The sequence below is a fragment of the Aedes albopictus genome, chromosome 2 (assembly GCF_035046485.1).
Source record: "Aedes albopictus strain Foshan chromosome 2, AalbF5, whole genome shotgun sequence".
NCBI lineage: Eukaryota > Metazoa > Arthropoda > Insecta > Diptera > Culicidae > Aedes > Aedes albopictus.
Window position 1 is genome coordinate 43,296,302 of NC_085137.1, and position 21,152 is coordinate 43,317,453.

General features: G+C 37.6%; 1 protein-coding gene across 4 annotated transcripts in view; it reads left to right on the forward strand.

The window, feature by feature from the left end:
• LOC109421347 (uncharacterized) overlaps positions 1-21,152 on the forward strand; it is a 491,813-nt gene that overhangs the window by 229,769 nt on the left and 240,892 nt on the right. For 2 of the 4 annotated variants that reach the window (XM_062849575.1, XM_062849577.1), the window contains exon 1: positions 12,191-12,799. The exons of the other annotated variants lie outside the window; for them this stretch is intronic. The gene's annotated coding sequence lies outside the window, so the exon portion shown is untranslated. Of the gene's footprint in view, positions 1-12,190; positions 12,800-21,152 lie in introns of those variants that run through there. 4 annotated transcript variants of the gene reach the window in all.

Below are 21,152 nucleotides of genomic sequence, written 5' to 3' on the forward strand. Positions count from 1 at the left end.
TGAATGATAGAATATACTAAATTAAGACAAATAATAATAGAATAGAAGTCTTTTGTTGATCACTACAGCATCCCTTATCTGCCCACAGCTCATTCCTTACAACTCTTAAAGTGCAACTGTAGGCCATGGTTCGAGGAGGCGCACTTCACACTTTGAGGTGAGAGAAAGCTCACCGGAAAGCATCTCACCACAATGACGAAGCGCCGTCGTCGTCGGTTTCGCGTCTGGTGGTGTCAAACTTTTTCACCCTCACAGGTTCACAGCCAGCCAGCACTCAGCAGCGTGGTGTGCTCCCACGTTGTTCTCCATGGAAACCGGGCAGTAGGTCATGATCACGACACAGCAGACGGGTGCTCTATCGTCATCGCGTCGTCGTCGGGATGTTTCCTTTATTAGAGTGTGGGAGAGAATTTTCTCTGAGCGAAACTCCTAGAGAGGGGAAATTCGATGAAAGCTTTCGGTGAACGTGATGCAACAGTGTGGACGAGCTTTTTGATTTAATCGATTAAATAGGGCACGTAGGTGCTAAGCTTTGTTTGTGATTTGAGTTAGTATCATTTATTTTAATTTGTAGCATTAACGCAAAATTAGATGCATTTCCTAATGTTTTGGTTTTTGTTTTTTTTTTATATATAGAATAACGAAGTAGGGTATTGTACCATTTGGGCAGGTGTACCTATTTTGGGCACTTGCTGCTATAACTAAGTCAATTTCAAACCGATTGATTTGAATTTGTGTACAGAGTTAGTTACTGTACGTTCCTAACTCTATACAAAATTTCAAATTAATCGGATTGAAATTGACTTAGTTATAGCGGCAAGTGCCCAAAATAGGTACACCTGCCCAAATGGTACAAGACCCTATTATTTTCAAAATTAGTATCCATACACAACTAGAGGAAACACCAAGGTAATTTAGGTTTTTTTTCTGGTGGAAAACATTTAAACGAAATTTAAAATCCAAAAAATGAGGAAATGAATCCAGTTTTGCCTTCAGCATGACAATAAAAACGAGAGTCATCCCAGATAATAATTTGATGCTGAACAAACGTGTTTCCAACTATGGACTGTATCGTTAATTATGAGTACACTTAAAAATTGCTGTATTTGAAAATGTTTTATTTATTTTGTATATAATAATCAATTACATTGTTTATTGACAATCAGAAATACTTATGATATCATTTCATATATGATTTTTCGTGGATCCTGCCAGCTCTCGCACCTTCTTCAACCGTTCCGTCGATGGTTTTGCTTGGGTTGACCCAGTTCTTCTTAAATTTGGTGACATCCTCTGCTCCTCTGTCCTTCTTCCGTAGTTTCCCTTTCATCAAGGCCAAATACTTCTTAATGGTCCTTATTTGCGGGCAATTTAAAGGATTCCCTGGCTTTTCCACAACTTGGTCATTGTTTTCTTCATACCAATTTAAGGTGTCACGCGCATTGTGGCAGGATGCAAAATCTGGCCAAAATAATGTAGGACCTTTGTGCTTTCAGATGAGTGGCAGAATTAGTTTCTGGAGATATTCCTTCAGGTATATTTCGACGTTCATACTTGCTACGGACAAGAAAGGTGACGATTTCATACCACTTTGACAAATTGCTGGCCAAACCAACACATTTTCCCAAATTTTTGGCAAAAAATCGATTTCTCCGAATTCGGAACATCCATGCCCCGCTCTACAGTGAGAAACTGTGCCCCTGAAAGTGCGTTGTAGTCCAACATCGTCGTACAGTTTCCGAGCCCGAGTTTTCACATAATCCGCTAGAATTTGACTGCGTTTTGTACACTTCTGTTTTGGGTAGTTCTTCAGGGAATAACGCTCCTTGGCACGAGATTGATTTGAGGTTATTTGAAAGACTGATTTGAGCCTTAAGGCGAAACTGTGGAGCGGACCTGGTGTGATGGTTAGAACACTAGACTATCACGCCGAGGACCTGGGATCGAATACCACTCCCACAAACTCACAAAATGTGGGTTCTTCCTTCGGAAGGGAAGTAAAGCGTGGGTCCCGAGATGAACTAGCCTCGGGCTAAAAATCTCGTTAATACAGATAAAAAAAAATAAAAATAAAAAAAATAAGGCGAAACTGGAAGCACTTCCTCATTTTTTTTGGTTTTTGATTTTTTATAAAATAACGAAGCAATATTTTCAAAATCGGGTTTCGTACACATGTAGAGTATTGATCAAGGTATCTCCTGATTTTTTTCCAGGTGGAAAATGTTTTTCGTTTTTGCAGAAACCATTTTTTTGTGATTTTTTTTTAAATGGTTTCTATAAAAACTAAAAACAATTTCCATCTGGAAAAAAAAATCAGGAGATACCTTACTCTACATGTGCACGAAAACCGATTTTGAAAATATTGTTTATAAAAAATCAAAAAACCAAAAAGTGAGGAAATGGATCCAGTTTCGCCTTAATATGCGCTTGATCAGCAATCAAATTGATTTATTGTGGTCGAACAAAAAAAAAACAGAACGGATCTTTTGATATTTATAATGTAAATTATGGAAAATACTGTGAATTGAACTCGGACCTTCTAATTTATAGTCCCCCGCCTTTGCATCTACACCATGCACAACTGTATACATATCCTCGAAAACAAGAACATCACTTGTTGTGTGTGAATAACTAAGACACTAGTTGAACTGAGCCTGTATTAAGGCTAAAGAAGCGGTGTAGACACTGCGAAAACATTGCTTGGGTCAGCTGTCAAAAAATATTTAATTAAAGGTTCAACAACAGATGAATAACTCTGCATGTTGGTGTATGTTCTAAAGCTGGTTACGCACATGAATAATATTCTATTCAACTTGATTGCTTGTATTGCTGATTAAAGAGTTTGAACAATCAGTAATAAAATATCTTTTTTATCTAGTTCGTTTACTTATGGCTCAATCGCGTATAACGCTTCACGGAGCCGAAATTCATTTTTTGTATATAATTACATACAACTTATTGCTTTCTTAAGTACGTTCGTACTGGGAGGAGGCAGGGTACTCGTGGCTGCTCGAGGTTAGCGGGTCACATCATTATGAGGAAAGGCATGGTGAGGATAAGGTTTCAGAATAAAATACTTCAGACCAATATTTTGTTGTCATTGTGTTCAGCCACCATTAACTAGTAAGTATTCAGCTAATACTCTCACTGTTTAGCATTCATTGTTACTGGGGATGGTATTATGCTATCATATTTATTGAAATTGTTATTTGAAACTTTCATGTCTACTAAATACTAATCGACATATATTTTGTTTCTTTATTTCAGGTATGTACTACTACAGAAATCTTGTTGTAGTCCGATTGTAAGTAAATGCACTAAGTATCATATTCAAGATTATTGCTGTTTTTAAGTAAATCTTAATTACCGTCGTGCGGGGATATCCGGGACTACTCTGAACATTTTGTAATATAGATTATATGGAAATATGATTCAAATCTGTTTGATGTCTTTGAAACTATTATGAAGCAATATGTTCCCCATCCTTTGGTTGAAATTGTTTTTCAAACAGACCCTTCGTTGCTTGTCAGAACATTTGCTCTTTAAGCATTCCACAATTCATAAATTTCAAAGGGTTGATCAATTCATTCAAGATGTATCAACGTAGCACATACAACATATTCTATCGTTATACATTATAAATGACCCAGTCAACCAGCGATCGTATAAGATGTTGAGTAAGATGTTAAAGTGGAGGCGATATGCGTACATTTTACATGCGCCTAAATGGAGGCATGTACGTATATGGCCTCCACTTTATCATCGTATGCAACATCTTATACGATTACTGGTTGTCTGGGGACCGTTTCCCCTAAATAAAGGATTGATGGTCCTTCTTTTTAAGACTGTCTATATTACAATATCACGCTGCTCATACCACTAAAGGTAGTAAAGAACCATCCAAAAACGCATATATTTATTGAAATCATGTATGATACAGTATTAGCGTGGTTCAAAAAATCGTTTTTGCTCCACACCGCTTATTCGATTCCTAACCAGATTATATGTCTTCTCACAAAATTTGAGCTCATTTGGTTGAAAATTGAGACTGCACAAGCCCGTCAAAGTTTGTATGGGAATTACTATGGGAAAACGACTTTTTTCATTCAATCAACCGTAGCATTTCCTCAAGTGCCCTAATGGGTTAGTCGACCCTTGGTAATACTAGGCTACTCTATCAGCTACAACTTTGCCGAAGACCGCATTCAAATCGGACGCCTCATTAATTAGTTACCGATTTTTATCCAGAATCGAAATCTTTACACATGATGGTTAAACTATTCGGTGGGCATCACTGCATTCTGCAGTGGAACATAGTAGCCATGATTTCAGTGTGCTATCTTTGGCGCCATATGCAGCAATGATGCCTGCTGGGAAGCTGGAGGATCATAGCTAAAGTTTGCCCAGTTGGATACAAATCGATAAGTAATTAATGAGGCGTCCGATTTGAATGCGGTCTTCGGCAAAGTTGTAGCTGATAGAGTAGCCTAGTATTACCAAGGGTCGACTAACCCAATAGGGCACTTGTGGAAAAGCTACGGTCGATTGAATGAAAAACATCGTTTTCCCATAGTAATTCCCATACAAACTTTGACAGGCTTGTGCAGTCTCAATTTTCAACCAAATGAGCTCAAATTTTGTGAGAAGGCATATAATCTGGTTAGGAATCGAATAAGCGGTGTGGAGCAAAAACGATTTTTTGAACCACGCTAATACAGTATACTACAATATTGGTACAAAGTTGTTTACTAAATAACTCTGGAATTTCAAATGCAGTTTTATTATAGTTCCAAAGTAGTCCACATCCGGATCTATATGAGATGCGTCTGATTGATGTATGAACAACTTTTTTGTTTATTGATGGATTTAGTTTCAATTTTGCATACATCCTAGCTTAGCTTAGCTTAGCTTAGACTGACTGCACATATCTATGGTTGCTACTCCGTGATTGACTCGGACCAATGACAGTTGCACAATGAATCAACTGAATAATTGACTGGGAGTGGTCAACATTCTCACTGTGCACGCTTCAGAGGCTCTCTTTAACAGTACAATAACGGCGCCGGCCACGTCCTTGCAGTCAGGTTGGAAGAGTGAAGGAGTGTTAATAGCAACCTTTGTTATGTGAAAGTTGGCGTTTACCGCACGTCTCCACCAAAGGCTGCAGGAAGGAGTGATTGTTAGTTAGGAAAGGTATCGTTGGGTCAGGATTCACTTTGATAAGTAATATGACCTTTTGAGGTTGGAGCATGCCGTGCAGACTGCAGTGATGTTGTTCGCTTCACGCGGAAAGCAAACAACCAACCACCCTCGTCAGGTGGTTGCTCAATATTTACTACAAATGAAGCAACAAAATATGCAGACGGAAGTGCTATTGATCGCATCACGCGGAAAGCAAACAATTGGCCACTCACGTCAGGTGATCGTTTAATATTTACCATTGAAGACGCGACAACATATAAAAACTTAAGCGCTATTGTTCACTCCGCGCGGAAAGCAAACAAACAGCCACACGCGTCAGCTGGACACTCAAGATTTACAACAAAAGACGTGACAAAACATGCAATCTGATGCGCTATTGCTCGCTTCACGCGGAAAGCAAACAATCGACCACCCACGAAAGGTGATCGCTCAATATTTATAACAATACATACAACAAATATACATGGACAAATACATAGAAAAACATTATATCGTTAGGAGATTGCATAAAAACTGAAATTCAATAAATAGAAGAAATAATTTGTAAGATGCCATCCCGAACAGTTACAAAATGGAACAAAAATCCAAGTCGACACTCATGGTGACGAACTATACAAAATCAATGAAAAAGTATTTGAAAAGAGGACATTATATATATATATATGAATACAAACTATCACCAATGGTAGAAAATTGAACTATTATAATAATTGATATAGAATCCATAGAAAGAGAATAACAAGGAACAAACTCACCGGATAATCGCCTGCCATCAATCGAACTAAAAATGCGAAAGGAAAAAATAAATCGGAGCACCGAAGGCAACGCGCGCGCAAAATCGGCTTCCAGCTGCCGAGCCGTCTCTACACACACTGACTCATTCAATTTTGCATACATCCTACATACATACTCACGATTATTATGTGTAAACATTGTGGGAAACCAACCACTCTGGGAGTTATAATGTCATAAATTTGAAAAACCATAAAGAAGTGTAGAAAGAAGCCCCGCACGATGGTATATAGTAAGTGTCGCACCAAATCCAAATATTCTCATTTTTTTAATACCTACCTATTGCGCTATTGTTCAAATCTATCTATATATATAAAAATGAGTTTGAAGTCCCTTTGAGGCAACAAAACTCAAGAACGGCTGAACCGACCAGGATGGCTCTTGCACGGTTCGGTTCGTATTCGTGGTGGCTGTGTTTATATGTACAAAAAGTTACGAAAATCAACTTGAAAAGAAATAAAATTGATAAAGTACTTATTTTCGTGAGCTGGGAAGGAAATCAACACGATTGAAATGAAACCAATCTAGAGTGCGGTGACGTTATGACCTCAACAGTTGTCAAACCACCACAACTTGGCAAGACAAAGTTTGCCGGGACAGCTAGTCTATATATATAAAAATGAGTTTGAAGTTCCTTTGAGGCAACAAAACTCACGAACGGGTGAACCGATCAGGATGACTTATGTAGGGTTTGATTTGTGTTCATGGTGGCTGTGTTTATATGCAAAAAAAGTTATGAAAATCAACCAGAAATGTAAGAAAATTGATATAGTACTGATTTTTCATGAGCTGGGAAGGAAATCAACACGATCGAACTGAAACCAATCTAGAGTGCGGTGATATTTTGAGCTCAACAGTTGTCAAACTACCACAACCGGGCAAGACAAAGTTTGCCGGGCCAACTAGTATATATATATAAATGAATTTGAAGTCCCTTTGAGGCAACAAAACTTACGAACGGGTGAACCAATCAGGATGACTCTTGCAGGGTTTGATTCGTATTCATGGTGGCTGTGTTTATAAGTAATAAAAGTTTTAAAAATCATCTAAAAAAGTAAGAAAATTGATAAAAACCTGATTTTTTATGAATTGGGAAGAAAATCAACACGATCCCAATAAAACCAATCTAGAGTGCCGTGCTACAATGAACCCAACAGTTGTCAAACCACCACAGCATGACAAGACAAAGTTTGCCGGGACAGCTAGTGAACAATGAATAAATATGACAACGGATTTGTTTCGGGTCTTTACCATTCGTTTTAGGAAACCTCTAGGGGTTTCCTTCGAAAAGTTCCACAGGAATTCCTTTTAGGGATTTGCTGCCGGGAATTCCTCCAAGAATCTCTTTCAGACATGCTTCCTGGATTTTGTAGGGGTTTCTCCAAACATAATTGACAGAAATTTTTCCTGAAATTCGTTCCGGGAATCAAAAAATGCACTCAAACGCTGTTCCACAAGTTACAACCGGAAATTCCCACAGGATTTCACAAGGAGTTTCACACGAGAGCTCCAAGAACTCATTGCGGGAATTTTTCCAAAAAAATCCCTCCGGAGATTCAGATAGAAACTCCTCTGATGATGATGAACCTGGGTTAGTTGGGGGAATATCTGTAAGTAAAAAGAGAATCGTGTTAAGTATTCCACTAAAAATTTGTATCCTTTGACAGATACGTATTTCGACCTCAACTGTAAGATCGTCTTCAGTGTCTTTAGTGTGTCGAGTCAAGTACAAGACACTAAAAACGACCTTATAGTTGAGGTCGAAATACGTATCTGTCAAAGGATGCAAATTCTTAGTGGGATTCATAGGAACAGTACTTAACACGATTATCTTTTTCCTCTCGGTGGTTTCTCCAGAAGTTTCCTGCAAAAATTCCTAAAGTAATCCTTTCAGTTCTTCTTGTTTTATAAAACGTTTTTCCAAAAATACTTTCCAAAGATTCTACCCGAAAATTTCTCCCGAAAGTTCCTACAGAAATTTCTTCTAAAAATTCAAACAGGTATCTCTTGAACCATAGATTCCCAAGCTTTCAGGTCCGCGACCCCTTTTGGCCAGCAGACGTTCTTTTCGCGACCCACCCTAGACATTCTCTCATTTGTTGTCTGTTACAGTAAAATGTTTGACTGTCCCTCACGTCCCCCTGGATGAAAGCGGGTGACCCCCCTCGGGGGTTGCGACCCACAGTTTTGGAAACCATGTCTTAAGGCGAAACTGAGCGGCGTCGGTGGTGTAGTGGTAAGCGTGGTTGCCTCTCACCCCAGTCGGTCTAGGTTCAATCCTAGTCGACGCCGTCGGTATTTCTGAGACAAAAATATCTGATCACGCCTTCCCTCGGATAGGAAGTAAAGCCGTAGGTCCCGGCCCATGTGTTGATGGGTTCGATATGTAGGGTGTCAGGTGTGTGTGGATGTCGCCAGAAATAAGAAGAAGAAGAAGAAGAAGGCGAAACTGGAAGCATTTTCTCATTTTTTCGGTTTTGATTTTTTTTATTAAATAACGAAGTTATATTTTCAAAATTGGTTTTCGTACACATGTAGAGTATGGATCAAGGTATCTTCTGATTTTTTTTTTGAGGTGGAAAATGTTCTCCATTTTTGCAGAAACCATTTTTTTGTTAAATTTTGTTCAAAAATGGTTTCTGCAAAAACGAAAAACATTTTCCACTACAAAAAAAAAATCAGAAGATATCTTAATCCATACTCTACATGTGCACGAAAACCGATTTTGAAAATATTGCTTCGTTATTTAATAAAAAATCAAAAACCAAAAAGTGAGCAAATGCTTCCAGTTTCGCCTTAAACAATTTCGCTTCGGGTATTCCGCCATGAATTCCTTCAGGAGCTTCTACGTGAATTCCTGCAGAGATTACTCTGGAATTCCTCCATAAATTCTACCAAAAAGTTCCGACAGTTGTCCACGCAAAAAGTCCTCTATAAGTCCATGCAAGTATTCCTCCTGGAAATCCTCCGAGAACTCATCTGCGAGTTTCTCCAATAATTTCTACAGGAATATTCATAGTAAATTCTCCCGAGAGTTCTTCCAAAAGTTGCTGCTTAAGTTCCTCCGGGAATTCCGGCGAGATTTCCTCCGGGAACTCCAGCGAGAATTCTCCCCAGAAGTTCCTCCAATATTTTCTCCAGGAGTACTTCCGAAAATTCCTCCGGGAGTTCCTTCAGAAATTCTTCCGGGAAGTACTTCAAAATGTCCTCCAGAAGTTTTTCCGAGAGTTCCTGCAGGAATTCCTCCAGGAGATTCCTGCGGGAGTTTCGCCGGAAATTGCTCCAGAAGTTCAACAAGGAGTCCCTCTGGGAGTTCCCCAGCAATTTTCTCAGGAAATTCCTCCGACAGTTTCTGGGAGGAACTCCTGGAGGATTATCCGGAGGAGCTTCTGGAAGAATTTTCGAAAGAATCTCCGGAGGAACTCCTGGATCAATTCTCGGAAACACTCTGGAAGAAATCCCAGAAGGAATTTTGGAGCAGTTTTCAGAGCAAATCCTTTGTGGAGGAATTCCCGGGAGAATTACTGGAGGAACTTTCTGAAGCAACTCCTGGGAGAACGCCCGGAGACATTTTTGGAAGTCTTCTCCGAGGAACTCCCGGAGGAATTCTCTGAGTGATTCTCGGAGGAAATACCGGAGGAACTCCTTGATAAATTTCTTATAGGATTCGTGGAGGAATACCCGGTGGATCCTTGGAGTAATTTCTGAAGGCACTCAAGGAAAAAAAAAATCGGATAACTTCCTGGAGGAGTATTCGAAAAAAAAAAAATATTCTGAGGAACTTACGAAGGAATTGCTGGACGAATTCCCAGAGGAATCCATGGGGGAATTTTCTGACTAAATTCCGGAGGAAACCCTGGAGGGAATCCTGTAAGAAATTGTGGAAGAAATCCTGGAGGAAATGCTGGAGGAACTCCTAGAGGCACCCCTGGAGGCACTTCCGGAGGAACTTTTGGAGGCACTCCCGGAGAAACTCCGAGGAGATGGATACGAAAAACCATGAAGATGAGCCGTCGTATACCTAGTGTTGATACCATGAAAATGTCCTTGAAGAAGGCTCCTCCAGAATACATTCCGGTGGCCATAGTTTGACCAGGGAGGCCATTGAACCTTTTCACGGTTACTTAGGTGATGAATATGAAAAATCATGAAGATGGAGGCTTCGCATGCCTAGTTTTGGTGGTATGGCCAAAACGTTCTCGAAATTGACAGGTATTGTCCAAAAATCAATTATCTATGGAAAATGTTGATTTATTTAAGCAGATAGAATCAGATTATGCATTGTTTTGTTTTCTTTTATAGAAGTTTTGTTTTCTATCACTGAATCCCCCCTGGTTCTTTACTGGGGCTTTTGGAACTATTTATGAAAAATAATCACTTTTTTCATGTGTCATTAATTTTTGCGGGACGCGGCCGACGATGGACGCCTGCAGCCACGAACCGAGTGTAGTGGCGAAGAATTGTTGATTCAGTTATATTGTAATTGTGATGTAATACTGAATGAATGAAGGAATGAACGTCATTGTGATGTTCATTGTGATGAAAAATTGTTACTCCAGAAATTCTTCCAAAAAGTTTCGAGAGTTGTCCATGCAATAAATCCTCCATAAGTCCATGCAAGAGTTCCTCCGGGAAATCCTCCGAAAACTCCTCTGTGAGTTCCTCCAAGAATTTCTCCAGAAATATTCAAAGGAAGTTGTCCCGGAAGTTCTTCCAAAGGTTGCTGCAGGAGTTCTTCCGAGAATTCCTCCGGAAAGTCCTCCAGGAATTCCTCCGAGAATTCATCCTGGAATTCTCATCAGAAGTTCCTCCAATATTTTCTCCAGGAGAACTCCCCAAAATGCCTCCGGGAGTTCCTTCAGAAATTCTTTCGGGAAGTACTCCAAAATGTCCTCCAGAAGTTCATCCGAGAGTTCCTGCAGGAATTCCTCCAGGGCTATCTTTTAACATATTGATGACATTCGTTGGTTTTCTCGTCTTTTTTGTACAAATAGTTTTCCTTAGGCACTACTAGTAATTTTTCATAGTACCCTTTGGAATTGCATAATGTTCATAATGCATCTCAAATGCGTTGCGTAATGAAAAAAGCAATTATTTTGTCATTAAGCAACTCATTTCAGTTGCGTAATAAACCAGTTCGGAAAAATAAATGTCATTACGATACCAAAGTTAGTGGATTTTGAAAATGGATAACCGCAATAATCTCTGTTATGTGATAACAATATCTCTTTTCGAGCTTTATATTTATCTCTATTTGCCGTTTTTTGTTCTTTTCCGGGTAGAAATGAATAACATATTTTGTCATCATTTTTGAATTTGCAATTCTTTAGTTTTTTTTATGAATAGCTCAGGATGACACATAAATAACAAAACATGATATCAATGCAAAACTTCAAATTGGCAAGTTTTATAAAGTATTATAACATAATTAGAACATATATTGCTACCATTCTATCAGCTATTAAATCAAAACAATTACATAATTAACCATAATGTTATAAATTACATTTACCAAATATGTTATAGTTTTGTCATTTTTTTGCTATAATTTTGATTACAATGGCACAATCAGTTATTCTTTAGTTGTTATGCCATAATAGTTCTTTATGTAACGAATTGCAAAAAGCTGATTTTTTCAGCACGAGTCGTACATTTATCCAACGAGGCTTGCCGAAATTTTGCAACGAGTTCCATACAACATTTTATGCAATAGTTTTTTTCATATTGCAACTCATTTGAGTTGTAAAATGCTCATAATGCAACTCAAATGAGTTGCATTATGAACATTATGATTTTTTTTCATTATGCAACTTGTTTCAGTTGCATAATGAATCGATACGGTAAAATAGGTCATTATGATGCTCAAATGAGTAGTATAAATTAGAAATTATGATACTGAATTGCATAAATATTATTTTTGTTATTTAATTCTTATTTCAAACAAATCAATCAAACAAATCAATAGCAAATTCTGCCATTCAAACATCATATTTTAATGGTAAAATTTGCCCTTCATTTGCCATTTCGCTCTACCCGGGTTAGAACAAATGGATTGATAAAAATGCTCACTGAAATATGATCAAGCTCCATTATTTTTCTTTTTTTTTTTGTAATCTCTTCAACTGTTCATCTTTAGTGCCGGATTTGGTTATTCTTATCATAATCAAACACACACCTCTACACAACCATCACCACCAGCATCTCTAATCGTCAATCCGTCTTTGCTTCTATCCTACCATTGCAATCCTAGAATGCAAACTCAAAACAACCACCTGCTCCACGCCGGAAAACTCGGGTGCTCTCGGATTTTCCGAATTTTCTCAATTGCGCTACAGGACCCATTGATGATCCTTTTCCTCTCCGCCTCAGAGCGAGAGAGATTGCGAAAGAAACTGAGAGTTATCCTTTAACCAACTTTCGATGATGATAATGACGATGACTGCCACCCACACCACTGACTGACTGGGGGGCCGCGTGTACCGAACCAGCTGGTCGGACCTGTGGATAGCAAGCAGCTTGGAGAAGGCCTATACTCCATGGTACGGAACGGAACGGACTCCTCCGCAGGTTGCAACCGACACTGGCTCCGGCAGTTTATTTCGGTACTTCGGGCGAATCTGGTGCTTCGAAGCAGCAGCTCTCGGGTGCGCGCGTGGAGGACTAACGTGGTGGAGTGATCGGTTCAAGGTGCACGCAATAACGCAACTGTCGCGATTTGCGAGGACGACGACGACGAAGACGACGGAAGGTGCTAGTCGGTGAACGTGACTGACAGACAACGGCGCGTGATTATAAATAGATTAATGTGCGTTGTTTTGTTTGTGGAAGATTGCCACTGACTGGTGGCTAGCAGGATCAGGATGGGATGCAAGCCCAATCGGGGAAGAGTGGCAAATGAGTGGCTTGATTGAGGAATTGGACAGATGTCAAAAATGTTCTGCTGGAATTGGATTGGAATTGGATGTATGTTGCCATGAATGGATTAGCAGATAGTGCATACAGAAATATCCCAAATCGTGTTAATCACTGTCATGTGCGTATCATTGATTACACTTTTGTGGTTTGAAAAAGAATGAGATGCATATTTATGTAACTGCGGAAGTGCTGTAAAGGGCATGTGTGTTCTAAAGAATTATAAGAATCTACCTACCTAGCTTTTGTAAATGAATGTTAGGCCGGTGTAATTAAAAAACAGTGAAACTGGCAAAACATTTTTTCTATTGTTATACATAATGTTTAATCCTTCTTTGGCTTTAGGGTAATTTTTTACCTAAACCGTATACTACATCAGCGAACTGCTGCCAACGTGATGCAAAAGGAAGAGATACTTTTTCTAGTGGTTGTGGAAAACTCGTTTCTGAAATCTTCCGGAGGCTCAAACTTCAGTGTCAATAATTGCTTTCTAAAACGAGACAAAGTTTCTCCCTAGTAGAGTAAATTAAAGGAAATTCCAATAAAATTTATAATTGAACAAGTATTTCTATTATTTTTTTTAAATCTCATGCAAGCTTTCTTCGAAAATGTAACCAGAGAGATTGTAGAGGTGTCCCTAAAACTTTGTATAGGAAGATTTGGCATCATTTAAAATAATAATAATAATAATAATAATAATGGAAAATGCGTTGCTATGTCGACAACACTAGTAAATATACCGTCAAATGGGGTAACTTGCAACACTTTTCGACTTTGAAGCAATATCATTGAAAAACTAAACATTTGAACCATCCTGTAAAGCATCGTGTACGCTAATTACCCAGAGTAGCAATTGATTTATCAAAATGTTTTTTTTTTTTTTTTTTTTTTTTTTTTTTTTTTTTTTTTTGTAGAGTGACCAGGTGGAGCTGCAGGACAGCTGAAAGCAAAGCCTGGACCCTTTCCCTACTTTCCCCCTACTATGACCAATACTCACGATGGACTAGACGATGTCGTCAACTTGAGCAAAGTGTGCAGTATTTAGTATTGGGTCGTAGTAGTTATCAAAAATACAGTGTCGCTTACTGTTCCCATCACACCCGTATTTTGTGGAAGCTCTAGAAATGTAATATTTTGATACTTTTGAAGACTACTCAGTGACAATTATCAGAACTAGCGTTTGTAGCCGGTATGGGCAACTAGTTTTTCTGACATCATCTCCAAACAATAATCAAAAAATATCCCAAGTTACATTGTGTATTCTGAAAGTTATTTCAAGTTAAATACCAATATTGTTATGATGAACCGATGTTGGTCATCTACAGCACTGGAATCATCTTCAAATAACTCTCTTTTTGAGCTTCCATTTGATGTCGTGGACATAAAACTTATCAGTCGAACGCCTTATGTTAATGTACAGTTAATGTATCCTATGTCGTCGCTAGTCGTCTTTTGCTTCTCTGTGTTCATCTCTTGTATCCCTATGAAGTCTGAATTATCCTTATGTCCACCGTATCATAGCATAGTTTATACTACATTCAAATTACTACAGTTTTCCATGTTTCTGGATCCTGACAAAAAAATAAGATTAAGTTTTAATTTTGATCACATCATAACTCCTGCTCTTTTAATTTTATTGTCATAATATCGACTAAGTCAGGTCGTAAGGTAAGGTCGGTTAGTTGGTTATTGTATTAGCAATTGAAACTAATAAAGATCATCCATCAACTATGGTGTACTCATCCCTAACAGAATCTATAAAAATAAACAAATCTCATTTTAAAATAATAATTTCCTTCATAATCTTCTAATAGCAGTCAATTTGAATGTTAACATAAAAGCTTCAACTGTAAGCAAACTTGTCTCAGCGTCACAGTGCTTGGAGTAAACTTATGATAAATACACCTAAGGGAGCCCCTAGGATTCTCAGCATCGGTCATGTCTATATAAACATTTCCTACTCTCACGTTATTCTTATAATGCCAACTACATTGAAAACGTCAACGTATAGAACCTGTCACTATGTCCACCTAGTCAAGTAGTGAAACATTTCTGTCGAGTTTAGTCAAGTCACGACGTTCCGGCGTCAAAAATACGTCTTACACGTGACCAGTGGATCTATTTGATGGTTAATCACACGTTGGATACAGAATAGTTATGTTCTTACCTTAGGTGTTTTTTTATGATTTTTACTCACGATTCCTCTTCATTTGGGCTGCAAAACGGTGAGTCGATAAAGAGAGCGTCCAACATAGCTCTGGTCCTCACAAGTTCCTACCTCATGCTTCCACGGGTCAAGCGATGACAAAGACCGTCAGCTAAGAGTTGTGTGCTTAGCTGGTAGTGCAGCCTGGGCACTGTTGTCCTTCTGACTTCAGCTAGATTGAGGAGGTACGATTCGAGCGTTTGTTCACCAAGGAGGTGCGGCTCAAACAGCGTCTGTTCTGGCATCCAGCGGCTGAGTAAGAAACGCTGCACCACGCCCAGCTAGATCCAAGGTGGTAGCCCCATCAGTGTGGTCATCCCAGTGTTGGTTGAGACGGTGGTGATAGAAATACTCCGAGTTGTTATTTTGCTCATGTAAAAGGAAGGGAAAAAAAAAGAAGGGAAGGAAAGGATATGATTATTAGTTGTTATTCGGTACAGTAGAGAGGTTGTGGTGATACACTGGGTTCAGTTTTTATATGGCTGGTCGATTCGCAAGATGAAAATATGTAACAATCCAATGTATTCACTCAATGGCTGTTCAGAATGGTTCCACGGACATGGATAGCAAATCATTAATTTTTCAACATATCGGATGTGTTTAAAAAATCGTTCATTTATGTAATGTACTTTTTCCCTGAAGTACGAAAACGCGCGATCGCGAGTTAATGATTTACATCCCATCTTCAAGGGATCCCTACAAGCTCAATGCATCATTCTAGCACTTTAGAATATCAGCGTTGATGAAGCTGTTCAAATATTACGTAACATGTTTGGGGAAAAATAGATTTTATTTACTCAAAATAAATTACATTACATAATCTTTCAACAACCCTTTACTTGTTCTCCCAAGAACCCTGCCTCGACCAAGTTGGCAGGACGCTGCCCAAACCCTCTCTGAACTAAAGGGCAGGGTTATCAAAATATGTTGTCACCTAATCAGGAGGTGCGAAATACATGCTTGTTGCAAGTTTCCCCATCTGTGGGGTAACTTGCAACACAGGACATGAAGTTAAGCTAGCTATCATTAAACAGAACGGACATTCTAGTGCTTAGTCGTATTGTAAATTTTTGATGAAATGCATGAAAAATTCATTGTTAAGATGTACACTAACCAATTGACGTATCATTTTTCATGAAAGGGTTGATAGTTATTGCAAGTGAGAGTATAACGTTTAACAACAGGTCTCACGTCCCTCAAATATAAAATATATATGGATTTCGTGACATAGTACTCGTAACAAAATGTTAACAATGATAATTGTCATTTCTTGAAATGGTAGAGTGAGTGATCTTTAAGTAGTTTTCAGTTTGAAGTGGTGTTTGACAATTTCAGCTAAAATAATCTTGATTGAAACACATCTATTGAACTTTGTAAATATCGAAGTCGTTAATTTGGTGCTCAGCTGAAATAATTTAGTCCATCTAGGTTCAGAATTGATGTTGGTGATTGTTTTAAAGCGCCCATAAACTAAATTAAACTTTTAACTAAAATAAAACAGGAATAAAACTCCATAATATGGTATTTCCTAACAATGTTTGAAAATCACGTCCAAAAAAATGTAAAAAATGAGTTGTCATTTGAAAATGAACTCGTTACGTAATCAAGGTATGATCCGTTTCGGTTATTTTTGTCAAAAATATCGTGAAATGAAGATAAATAATAGAAGATTTTGTCAAATTTAGCTGTTGCAAGTTATCCCATAGTGGTTGACATTACTTAGGGCCGATTTCTTCACCTACCCGGCTTAATGACGTAAGCCTGGTTTACCTTAAACCACACTTAAAGTTAAGCCAAATTCTTAAGCCAGGTTTAAATATTTGCATTTCTTCACACCGGTTTAGCAAATAAAGGCGACGGCTTACGCTAAGCCAAGCTTAACGAAATTTCCCATACCATTCCAGTGACATTCCATTGGAAACGTCATTTTAAGCCGCCGATATTTTGAAATGCCCGTTATATGCAGTATGGAGTAACAACAACAAAACATCCGCTGAAATTTTAGCGGGAAAAGCGGAATCGCTCAGTATTTTTTTTCGGATACAGAAGGAAATTAACAATAATGATTTACCTAGACTGTTGATGTTTTACCTAACGCTAGTATAGAGATAAGTGACATTTCATCACACGAACACTAGCTTGAATTTTTCCATACACAAAAATGCACGCCAATTCAAAGGCTATTCAGATTGCATATGAAAATATTACCCAACTGATTTGGGTAAAACGGCTAAATAATGATAAAACTAACAACCGGGGTAAGAGTGCACATATTTTCCCCCAAGTTTCACTACTACATCTACAAAAGAGACAAGCATACATTTGAACGTGATTACCACTATAGAAGATCTACGATTTAGTACCTACTACATATGATCGTTCCACAACATTTGGTGTTCGAATTTGGCTCTCATTGTACAAGGTTGGAGTGCCACATTGCAGAAAAGGCGTTGCAATGTTGATTTTATGTTTCGATATCCATAATCGCCTTCGAATTAGTTGCATTTCGATAGTGAGTTTTTGAAAATGTGTTTGTCGTGAGATGCTCCAGAGTTCAGACCATTTTTCGAATAAGTTTAAAATTTTGAACTGTGTCATTCAATGAAAGCCACAGCAAAGTTCAAGTTCAACTAGAAACTGAAATCCCTTAATAGAAACAGTTTATTCTACTTTTATTCTATTTGTTGGTGTTTTTAATACATTATTTTAAAAATGTTTAGGTGCCGTTCACAATGCTCTAAAGAAAAGGAAAATATGATCGTGCGTTACGGCCCATGCAAAAAATTAGGATTTTAAGGCTCAAGCATTCGTCATCATTTTTTGGAAAATTAAAAGCAGTTTTCTCGCTGCAAATCAAAACAAGGATTATGAAAATATATTCACTGCATTATATTCCTCATCTGGAGTACAGTGAATATATTTTCATAGCAAAAACTTTTGTTTTGAACGAAAAAACTGCTTTCAATTGTTTGATGATGACGATGATTTCAATGACGATAAGTTCAACGTTAATATAAAAATGTGTTAAAAATGTGTTAATCGTATCGCTGCACATTGGGCAAAATCAAGCCTAAAGGTGGAAAAAATTAATAACTTTCTTAATACAAGACACTATGCGACCATCAATGGCTTTTTCGAAAGCAAATTTTCTCAAGAATTGGTTGGTGGATGATTCATGTACGGGCAACTTCTCTGAAGCGAGTTATAGAGCCCGTTTTACCCCAGTTCCCCCTAAAATTTGTGAATTTATGTTATTTTACGGCACTTGTTATGGTTTTAATGATTATTTCGCTGGGATACCATCGCCCCACTCCCATTGAGTAACGTTACATACAAAAAGTTATTAAAATGTTGGAATTTTAGGGTGTTGTGGGGTCAATTAGGCAATGGTATATTTTCAAGGTAGAAATTCATTTTTTATTTTTATTTATGATTTTTTACGTGACAATAACTAAATAAATGATCGAATACACATGGTTTATTCCTAAAGAAACCATTTTTGGCGAGTTTGATCTCAAATTATTGGTTATATTTAAGTTTTCCCGCATACAAATATGAGTAGTTCCCATCCTTATACCACCGATTCCAAACATTTCCAAACGATGAGCCATTGCTTATATACTCCAAAAATATCCTAAATGTTGTTTGCGCATAGCCCCATAGACGGGAGGTGACGGCAGCATATAGTTTTAAAGCATAGTTTACCCAAACTCCCCTATAAACTTATTTTTTATTGTTTTTAAATTAAAACAACTTTAACTTGAAACTTCTATGCATGATTTGAGTTAATATTGACGAAGAGCTAACCAGTAATATCTCTACATCCTATGAAATTTGGAAATTTAGGGTACAATGGGGTTAAATGAGAAAAAAAACATTAAAAAAGCTTGAATGACCATATAAGTTGACAAATAGCTTGTTTGGCAGATAATTTCTATACGAATGATTCTTGTACTTACGACATTGCTTCAGCGGTGTGTAAAGCCTGTTTCACCCCAATTTCCCTAAAAGTATAATCAAATTGTTCCATTGCAGTTAATATAATATATCATTCATATTATGACATTCTGATTCCAATGAGTATACATGAAAGATGTTATAAATATGCCGTTTGGGGGATAATGGGGCAAAATATGCTGCTGCTTATTTCTCTGAATTTTGGTATTGAAGATGAAGAAATTTATAATCAATACGTGAAATAATATTTAAAATCCATGTCGCACACTTCCATTATTGACCAAGATGCTGTCTTCATCAATGTTATTCAGAATCCCAAAGGCAACAACTTTTCTGAAAGCGGCATTTTTGTAGGTGTTCTGGTTCTAGAGATATCGAGGTAAGTTAGGGTGACTCAATATTATTGCAATACTTTCTGTGAGTCTCTATGACGGATAGTGTATGTCTTTTAGTAATAGATACTAGATTTCCTAAGCACATCTCTTTGCACATCTGATCATAATCTAAGTCACCTTCATCTGGCGTTGCGTTCATTGAAGCAGAATCTTCCCGTTTGTGCGGTAGTACAATTTCATCGTTTTTATAAAGACATACTGCCATTATATTAGATGAATTTTGCTCTGGGGATGATTTCCTTGCCAGATGTTCTCAAACAAATTTATGTCGTAAATGCAGTATTTCGCCTGCTTGTTCGCTAACGAAGATCAGTGGTGGATATGGTCAATGCAAAAGAAAAAATAGTAATTATTCAAGTTCAAATGCACAAAAAACAAAACTCTTCAGGTTAGATATAAATTCCTCATGATTTTGGTATTGACTTGATTTTTTGTATTCGGCTAGATAATTTGCTGTACGTACTGTGCAAAATCGGACAAACTGTCCAAAAAGTCTTGCACCCTACATTACATACACTTAATTCTTTCTTTGCACGGGTTGTTTTTCGACATAATTCAATCAATTTTTAATCAATCCACATTAAAATTGACGGTCAGTACTATCCGTATACGAAAAATCAAGTCAATATGTTGATACACACATCAATTCTGAGGAAATGCTGTCGTTCATGTGACATTATGTCAAGGGAATTTCAATAATGCCAAACCCCGAACCGACAAAAAATCGAACCCAACACTCTCAGCATGGTTTTGCTGAATACTCGCGCGTTTAGCGCTTCGGCTATATGTGTGCTACCTGTGCATTAATCAGTCATTAATGAACTCGTATGGATATTATCTTTCAAACAAGTTATTTGTCAACTTATATGGTCATTCAAGCTTTTTGATTGTTTTTTTTTTTCATTTAACCCCATTGTACCCTAAATTTCCAAATTTCATAGGATGCAGTGATATTGCTGGTTAGCTCTTCATCAATATTAACTCATATCATGCATAGAAGCTTCAAGTTAAAGTTGTTTTAATTTAAAAACAATAAAAAAATAAGTTCATAGGGGAGTTTGGGTAAACTAAGCTCTAAAACTATATGCTGCCGTCACATCCCGTCTATGGGGCTATGCGCAAACAACATTTAGGATATTTTTGGAGTATATAAGCAATGGCTCATCGTTTGGAAATGTTTGGAATCGGTGGTATAAGGATGGGAACTACTAATTTTTGAATGCGGGAAAACTTAAATATAACCAATAATTTGAGATCAAACTCGCCAAAAATGGTTTCTTTAGGAATAAACCATGTGTATTCGATCATTTGTTTAGTTATTGTCACGTAAAAAAACATAAATAAAAATAAAAAATGAATTTCTACCTTGAAAATATACCATTGCCTAATTGACCCCACAACACCCTAAAATTCCAACATTTTAATAACTTTTTGTATGTAACGTTACTCAATGGGAGTGGGGCGATGGTATCCCAGCGAAATAATCATTAAAATCATAACAAGTGCCGTAAAATAACATAAATTCACAAATTTTAGGGGGAACTGGGGTAAAACGGGCTCTATAACTCGCTTCAGAGAAGTTGCCCGTACATGAATCATCCACCAACCAATTCTTGAGAAAATTTGCTTTCGAAAAAGCCATTGATGGTCACATAGTGTCTCGTATTAAGAAAGTTATTAATTTTTTC